The sequence below is a fragment of the Plectropomus leopardus genome, chromosome 2 (genome assembly GCF_008729295.1).
Source record: "Plectropomus leopardus isolate mb chromosome 2, YSFRI_Pleo_2.0, whole genome shotgun sequence".
NCBI lineage: Eukaryota > Metazoa > Chordata > Actinopteri > Perciformes > Serranidae > Plectropomus > Plectropomus leopardus.
The window spans coordinates 1,436,570-1,445,555 of NC_056464.1; positions in this window are offsets into that span (position 1 = coordinate 1,436,570).

Genomic DNA, 8,986 nt, shown 5'->3' on the forward strand with positions numbered 1-8,986 from the left:
TTTGTATCTACCAGGTATGTATATGCATTCAGGTACTCATCTGTATTTGTGCCATATGAACAGGACCAATAAAAAGTCCTGCAAACTGTAAATACTGACAGTTAGGCTGCGACTTTTTATTTTTTTTTTTTACAAAGCACACTCAGCTGAAGAGCCACATACTTGCCCATTTCACATGGTCTTCATAGCAAGCACACATAGTTGTATGCACACAGTATCATTGGCCATTAATCTGATATTCTTTTTGTCCATCGTCTGTTGAGGTTGACTGTTTTAAGGTAGATTTAATAGTCATTTTTTAAACAAAGTTAAAAAGTTTTACCTCATACTGTAAATACTGATATCACAGGACTTGTCCCAGTTCACCACTGGTATTTACTAGTTTGTCTGCTTCTCAAAGGAAACTTCTCAGTGCCAAAGTAAAACATTTTTAGCATAGGAGAAGATAACAGTTGCTATATGCATCATTAGTTTGGTCTCTGTTAGCTTAAACCATGCAGGCTTGGCCTGGTAATCAGGGGCTGTGTTCACAAACACTCTGAGAATCCTGTCAGAGAGCTCCTAACTTAGCCTAAAAACTTTTAGTAAGGAGTGATTGAGGAAAGGTCTCAGAGCAGCAGGAGGTGTGGTTGGCCCCATTGTTAGGTACAACAAGTTCTTTTAACACCTGATAATATGAGAAAGTCTATTCAGCCTATTGAGAATATTTCTCTGACCTCTTTGTCTTTCCACCATTTTCTCCTCTGCTTAAGAAACTCTTAAAGCCAAAGAAGCTCACCTGGTAGGGTGGGCACCCCATGTACGAAGGCTCTGTCCTTGCTGCATCGGCTGTGGGTTGGATTCCACTCTCAGCCTTTTGCTATATCTCATCCCCTTTAACACCATAGCTGTCCTATCAAATAAAGCCCAAAAGTCAATCTTTAAAAAAGAATCTCTTAAAAGTCCTCCTCCCTTCTCCTAACAGTTTTTCACCACAGGAGCTCTCTTACAGGCTAAGATGATATGTGAATAACATTTACCAGGACCAAGTCTAAACATTAAGGGGAAATTCCTAGAAAATGTTATCATTGTAAGAATTTTCTTAGAACTTTTAGTACTAGAAATCTTTGTGAATATGGCGCAAAAAAGCTCTAAATGGGTCACATTAATAATGTTTTGTTTGTTTTTTTATTTTAGAGGCCATTTTTTCCCAAGAGGAACATTTGTTTCTAAAGAATGAGTATTATCCATGCTCCCGCAACATTCTGCAGATACATCTGCACCCCACAAACACCAACATATAACATGTCCTAAATAAGAGGAAAACTTTTGGCCAAAAAAAATGGCACAAAAAAATCTAAGTCCAGGCACTCAAGTGGGTTTGAAAAATGTAAAAGGCCTTTAATTTAATGGGCTACATTCATTAGAATTACACCAACGCGTATCGGTTTGCGCCTTCTTCAGGGTGCAGTGACACAAAGACAAACAGAGTAATCATGGTTGCAATTACTACAAATGTGCACAGGTGAGCAAGAGTGAAACATGCAAAGTTTGTTCTGACCTGTAGGGGCAGTACTCAGTGAATACAAGACAGGAAGTACAAACATGAGATCCTCCCATATGCAACATTTTTTCTCTCTAGCCTGAAGAGGCACCAAACAGCATAACAACATTTAACATGTCCTTTTCATATCAACATTAAGAAAACTTCATGGCCCACAAGTGCCACAATTCTATGGCATGATTTTCAGCAGTGTCCGAGTGAAGCTGCGTTTACAGCCTGACACCTGCCTCTTCATTTAGCACATTCTGAAACATCAAATGTCTTCACATTACATGGACCAGTTGCATTGTCATTGTTGTCTTGCGATTAGAGCCTAAGATGTAAAACCACTCACTGCTGTTATTGAATTATGCCATTAAACCCTTTGACATACACAATCTGGATTACTGCGGTTTTATTATTGATGTCAATAAACAGGGAATATCTGACTCCTGCTACTGCCAACCACCTGATCACATCCATAGCAGCTATAAGGAAATGACTCAACAAGATGACAATCAAATCTTACTCTACAAAATAAGTCATTTGTTTCAGATGGTGATATTTTAGCTCAACTAGTTTAGTTTAGTACAGCCTTTCTCAAAAGGACAGCCTGTGATAACATTAATCATTTACAAGAAATGGAAACATGGTTGCACCAGATTTAACAAGATGCTGATTTCCGTCTGTAGTCCCACAATTAACAAACTGACGCAATACATAGAAGTTACAATACAGAACATGGGCAAAGCAGATGCCCCACACAAGGGACAATAGACAAACACTGGACAGCACTAAACACAACATATCCCACATCTTTAAAGTTACCAAGTTGCTAGTGCAAACAATATGCAGCGTGCAACACAGAAGTCAGCACAAAAACATACAGTACAACAACCACAATTAAAGTGAGCGATGCATATTTTTAGCCCTAAGAAAACTAACTGCAAATTGCTTAATAATAAATACAGTATGAAATACATCATAAGTAGATTTAAACATTTACCAAGTTACCAGTTACATCACACTATAAAGACAACAGGTGCACAGTGCAAAATACAATGTACAATCTGAAATATCGACAAATAAATTCAAAATGACCAGTTACAAGAGCAGGTGCCTGACACAGTAAAAACTGTAAGTGCACACGAAATAGGGAAGATGGGGCATAGCTGTAATGATGAGATGGACATAACAGCACCACTTTCAGTCAGAAGGGATGACCTATAAGTCTATAAGTCATGTAATGCATTTATTGGTTGACCCCACTCCCTCCTTACCTTGCATGTGAAATTACATAGCTGTGTGAAGCATTATGTAGATTTGACAGCCAAAATACTGATTTTCAGGTGTAAAAGTTTGTTATTTTAATTAAATAATGTTTTTTTTCTCATTACATCTATCCTACTTTAGTCCTCTGTGCAGGCTGGGGGTTGGCAGTTGTTTAAGTGATCATTTCAATACTTTCATTCACTGATAATTAAATAATGAACTCAAGCTTTGAGCTGCTAGATGGTCACTGCACTCATTTACAGACCCTCCTGAATATAAGATTAAGTACTATCAATGAATTTTAAGATGAATTGTTTCTTTAAATACCAAAAATGTATCTTTTATTCCATGTTCATTTACATTTGTTCTCCACACACATCTTGTTCTGCACCTCCTTATCTGGAGTGCCCACATGAGTGATATGCTGTCCCTCCACTAAATAGGAGAGACCAGGTATGGTTGTAAGGACAGGATGGTTGTAACGGTGCCACTTGTCAATGAGAAGGGGTGACCTATGAGTCATTTATGCATTCAGTGTCTCTCTAAACCCGCACGTGAAATTTCATAGCTGTATAACGAAGTATAAAGATTTTAGGTAGATTTCAGGTACAAGTTAACAAGTGAGACCTTTGTAGGAACTAGTTATCAGATTATGCATCAGTGCTTTTATGTGTATTCTTTTTTATGGTGTATTTTTTAATTCTTCACTCTTATTGTTGCTACTTACCCCAGGTGTTACAACTTGCCTGTTGTAACAGTGGAATTCATTGTATTTGACATTGTTTAAGTAGGCTTCTGAACTCGTTGGAGAAGTTGAAAAGATTGTTATATAATAAGGTACTTTAAAGAATCAGAATCAGGAATATTTTTATTGCAAATTGACTCTACGCTTAAAAGCTAGCTTGTTGATCTATTCAATCAACTACAACGACATGTACTGGAGACTTGCGACAGTGACCGCCTGCAGCCTGCCTTTCCCACCTACAGTGCACAATGCCTGTGCACGGACAGGCCTCTGATTGACTGAAAAGCTGTAGGGCAGCACGCATAAGCAAAGCTGTCACTAGCCACCAGATTGAGAACTTGGTCCCATTTCATAGTCTCCTTTCACATGGTGGGGTGAAAGTAACAGATCTGTGCATTTTATCAATGATTTTTCAATATTTTACCTGTCATTTTTGTGTGGCAATCATGGGAGGCCTTATTATCAGTGAAAATTGCTTCAATTCAGACTCAGAGTTGGTTAATTGCTGTCTGCACATTTTAAGTTTTCACTTGAAACAGTTAATAAATCCTCTATGTGATAGTTCCATACATAAAGGTAGTTTCAAATCTTAAATCTAGCATTCAAAGCAGCTATCCAGAATTGAACAGATGTAATCTGCCATCACGCTTTGTTAGATGTGTGTGGTTTGCAGAAAGAAAAAAAAAGCCCATTCTATTCAAAGAAAGACTGTTTTGTGTCAGGAGTTTTTCTGCAGATGGTATCAGATGACCTTTTGTTTCTTAAGATAACTGAGGCTGTACACAGTATTATAGCTCAACATTGTGTCCAAAAACATTGCATTTTTGGGGTAAAATGTGCAACCAGCCTTGTTATAAAAAGCCCAGCTTTGTTCATACAACAGTAACAAATGCATTTCTTGTTAGTTTCCTTATCTGGAGACACTGTAACATAAATTATGACAATAATCCTTTAACAGTATTGATTTCTTATTTAAACCCTTGCTGTTCCTGCCTTAAAGGCAAGTTTAAAGTGTTTTCCTATCATCATTCTTTTGCAACCGAAGCAAAAATGAAAATAACATTGCAAATATATCTAATGCCACTTAATAACTGCATTATGCTGCTGCTCAAAAGCCTTTCTGTGTTTAATTTCTGGAGTAACAAATGGTTCCTGCTGCACACACACACACACACACACACACACACACACACACACACACATCTTTGAGCAATGACGTGTTTATTCCTTCAGGGATTCCTTCTGAGCCTGATCTAATCTACATAAGAGGATGGATTAGGTTATAGATTATTAATCTAAAGACGGATGGAGATGATGAGCTGGTCGAGCCTCTGAGTTTTCGCTCTGCCACTGTGAATGTTGGGAAATTGATCTGCAGTTCGTTGCTTGGTTCACCCTGGTCTATCATGGAGGGGACATCCCGCTTCGCCTCCAGGGAGCGTTAATTCATGTCCTGCAGAGCCACTAAATTACTGATATGTTCTGTCTTTGCCTGCGTAAAGCAGGGGCAAAGAGTTTAATACCAACTTCTAACAGTCACGGAATGAAAGATGAGGCGTCACAAGGTGATCTTTTTTTCATCTTGTTAGTCAGCATCTCACAGAAAACAGCTTTATTGGCTCTTCAAATCAATTCGTCTTCGGAGCGCAGCGTGCCATGGAGCCCCTTGAAATGTGTTTTCCATGAGCAAAGCTTGCCTTCATTCTCGGTACTTCCCTCATTGTGGCAGCTTTATTGTCTTAAGTAAGGAAAGCAAGAGAGTGGTCTCATTTACAAACAACCCCAGGTTACATGAAGGAAAAATGGACTACAAAGGTTAGAAGTTTGATCTAAGTTCTTTAATGCAGAAATTGATGTCTTTATAAATATGTAAATTACAAAATGTATCAAATTACACAAGCCATCCATCTCTAGAGAAGTTTTTAGTGTTTCATTACTTTTGAAGTCTTTTGAGATCCCTGAAGCTAAACTAGGCGCAGCTCACTGCCCAGCCTCAAAAATGATAAAGAGGTATCACTGAGTTTCCTAACAACAAGTGGGAATATGGGTTTTTCTACACATCATTTCATGAGGGATGGATGATTGATGCATAATTTTGTTCCGCAAAAGCTCAGTGCAGTGCAGTGTGATAACCTGTGCCACTCACTCCTGTAGCCCGCTAATCACTTCTCACTCCCTCGCTGTGGTTTTAATGCATTTTTCACTAGTTTTCTAGTAAAAGGGCTGTGAATCCCCCAGAGGCTGTTCAAAGGATTGCTACAGATACATTTTATGTGTGATTAATTTGGTCTGTGTCAATCACACTGACATTAATTCTGTCAGACAATGAAATGGATGTTTTGAATTTGAAATGATTAAAGAAAAATCACTTACACTCTCCCTAGTCTCATAAAATATTGTGCATAAAAACAGAAACTGAGACAACAGCAGCCCTTGTAACTGTTAAATCAAACAGTCCACGAAGTCTTCATGTTAGGGGTCACTAGTTTCATCATGAGTCGTACCTGGGCCTAAACCTGACACCAAGTCAGACCTGGAGGAGAAGGTCTCTGTGTTTGTTTGTGTGTGTGTGTGTGTGTGTGTGTGTGTGTGTGTGTGTGTGTGTGTCTAATCTCACATACTGCTGGACCAATCAGCCTTATATTTTGCATGCGCATCTATGACCGTATGCTCGAGAACCTCGTGTGGTTGATTCATGATTGTTGGAAAACCTTTTTTTTTTTTGACGATATACCACATATATACCATAAATATGTGGGTTTCCATTAACCCTCAAATTGCGCAAATTGAAATAGAGAATATTAAAAATATGCCTAATGGAAACATGTCAATGTCAAAAAAACGTTTTTATGCTTGTTTTTCAGTATTTCGGTATTTCAGGCAAATATTTCGCAAAACTGCAATGGAAACACTTTTGGCTTTTCTAGGTCACATAATGCTATGGCTATGTGCTTGTCAGAGGGAACTGGCTCCCTCGTGATGCAGAAGGCACTACAAGAGGTGTTATTGAATTACATAACTCTTAAAAAGTTAGGTGGATCATCCAGAAGTTTTGAATCCACAATTCCTCTCTGAAATCGAGGACTATCACCTCCCAGAAATCACTCATACGTGGCCGCTCCCACATATAAGGGGCTCACCTTTCCATTACAGCTCCATAACAGGCCTGTGTTGCCTTGGATTTGAAATAATGACAGCTAGTGCAGTGGTTGAACTAAACCTGCTAATATTTTAAGGCAGGTCAGAATCAAACCTGGGCAGCTGCAGCCTTTCGTTCACAGGGTGCACATGCTCTACCACGATACTAACTGGTTAACAGGAGTGAGGAGTCAGCAGTCAGTAGGCAGCTTTCCGTTACAGATTTGTGCAAAACTTCAGTGACATGAAATTTCCTGAAAGCACAATTGCGAGATGACTGTGTTTCCACTGAGTGATCCGACTTCTCCTCTGGTAATAGCATTCCATGAAGCATGGTGATGGATGTTTGATTAATGTCTGTTGGCGGCCTCATGTTAGCCTTCCTCATGGCTCAAAAACTGAAATCTGGTGTCATTTTGAACCTCAATACCAGATGAATTAGTCCCCGTTTTTGTTATTTTTGCTGCCATCTTGACTGTTAAAGAGCCGAGAGGGACAATCCCATCATACAGAGCAATACTACGTACCGGCTGCCATTGCTGCAGCCTGTTTTTGTCTTGGCTGATGTGTCATACCACACCAGGAGCTTATGCATCACCAGATGTTTTGCCTGCACGATTTTGCTGACTTTGCCTATTGGGTCATTTTTCCTTGTTAGGCCAAAATTTGAGGGCTCCAACATAAAAATTTTAAAAGTGTAAGACTGATTCACAATGTTTATTAACTAACTAGAAGAAGAAAAAAAAACGCTGCGTAATATACATACCGGCATAAAACAGCCCTCAGCAAACTCTGCTTTAATTAATTTGTTTTAAGCCACCTTAAGCTATATTTAGAATATTTTCATCGCTTTACCTTGCTGTAAGACACCCCTTACCAACAGGGACTTGAATCTTGAATCTTCACCAGACTGCACTAAGAAGCTGTTACTCCACTGAACAGCCAAGCTGCTGCTCTACTGCTGCCACCATCAGCTGTTGTGGAAGGTAAAGAGGAGCAAATATTCAAATACATGGTGTACACTTACACTGATAGTGATTTATTTTTTAAAAGGCTGACAAAGTCTACAACATTACCCTCTGAAATACAATGAGGAAGTACAGGGTAGTATTAAAATGCAGGTAATGTGAGACACTTTTGGTATATGCCTTTAGAAAAAATCTATTAACTCAGTCAGGTGATGTCTCCATAAACCACTTCAGGCCTGGTTGAAAATTTTATCTTGCTATAAGCTATACACCTTCAAACATACCATGACCCCCTCTCTCACACAGGCACGATATTTAAGTAAAGTGTGGGACTGCTTGATTTGTAAAGTGGGACAGTATTCTTTTTAAATATACATGCACCTAACCGATGACAATAATAATTGTGGCTAATTTCATGTCACTCCTGTCAACATGTTAAACATTTTATAAAAATAAAAAAAATTAAAAGTCAGCAGCATGGAGTTAAATAAAACACATTCCATAACGTAGCTTATTGCAAGCATGGATCTATTATAAATCTGAATACAGCCATGGGGGCGGGGCCTCGAGTGTACCCGAACACTGACTCACTGGCTCGCTCAACTACAACTACCGATCACCCGAGTGACCGAAGCGAACAGCGCTCGTTCAGCAGCATTCCTCTCCTAGTAGCTTAGCTTATTAGCAACAGCCACTAATCGACGGTATATCCACAGCGGTGTTTTAATATTTACGTGATAATCAGATAATGGTATCTCTCTCTCTACATACACAAATACACAAACAACTTATCGGAAAATATCATATATTAATATTATATTGTAATCACGACCGGAGAAATTAAATTGAAATTGAAAGTGTTGTGCCCACAAAAGTATAATAAAAGGTGGTATCTTTTAACATTGCCCCCTGTATTATTAAACAGCTCAACTTTACGTTAATACTACCTTCAGTTCCGTGTAATAACTGTCACTAGTGCTCTGCGCTGCTTCCTGATAACCGGTTGTTTGAATACAGACCGTAGACTGTATATACAGTTTATGATACAGACACGGTATGACGTCCATATTACAGGCTTTACAGCCAACAGCATATGGATGTGTTATAAGATGGTAAAATGATTAATTATGATTCAAAAATATCCATTATTACGGCCGTCAGGAAGCCTGTATTGTATCAGGGACTCCAAGAGTTACATGCGCGTACACACAGTGGCGCCCCAGATGCGCGTTCATTTTATGTCTGGAGAAATATCTCTGTATTCGGAAAATGGTGCATATTGCGTCTGAAGGACATGATCTTTTAAATTATGGCTATTTAAAATGCGTTCTGAAAGTGATG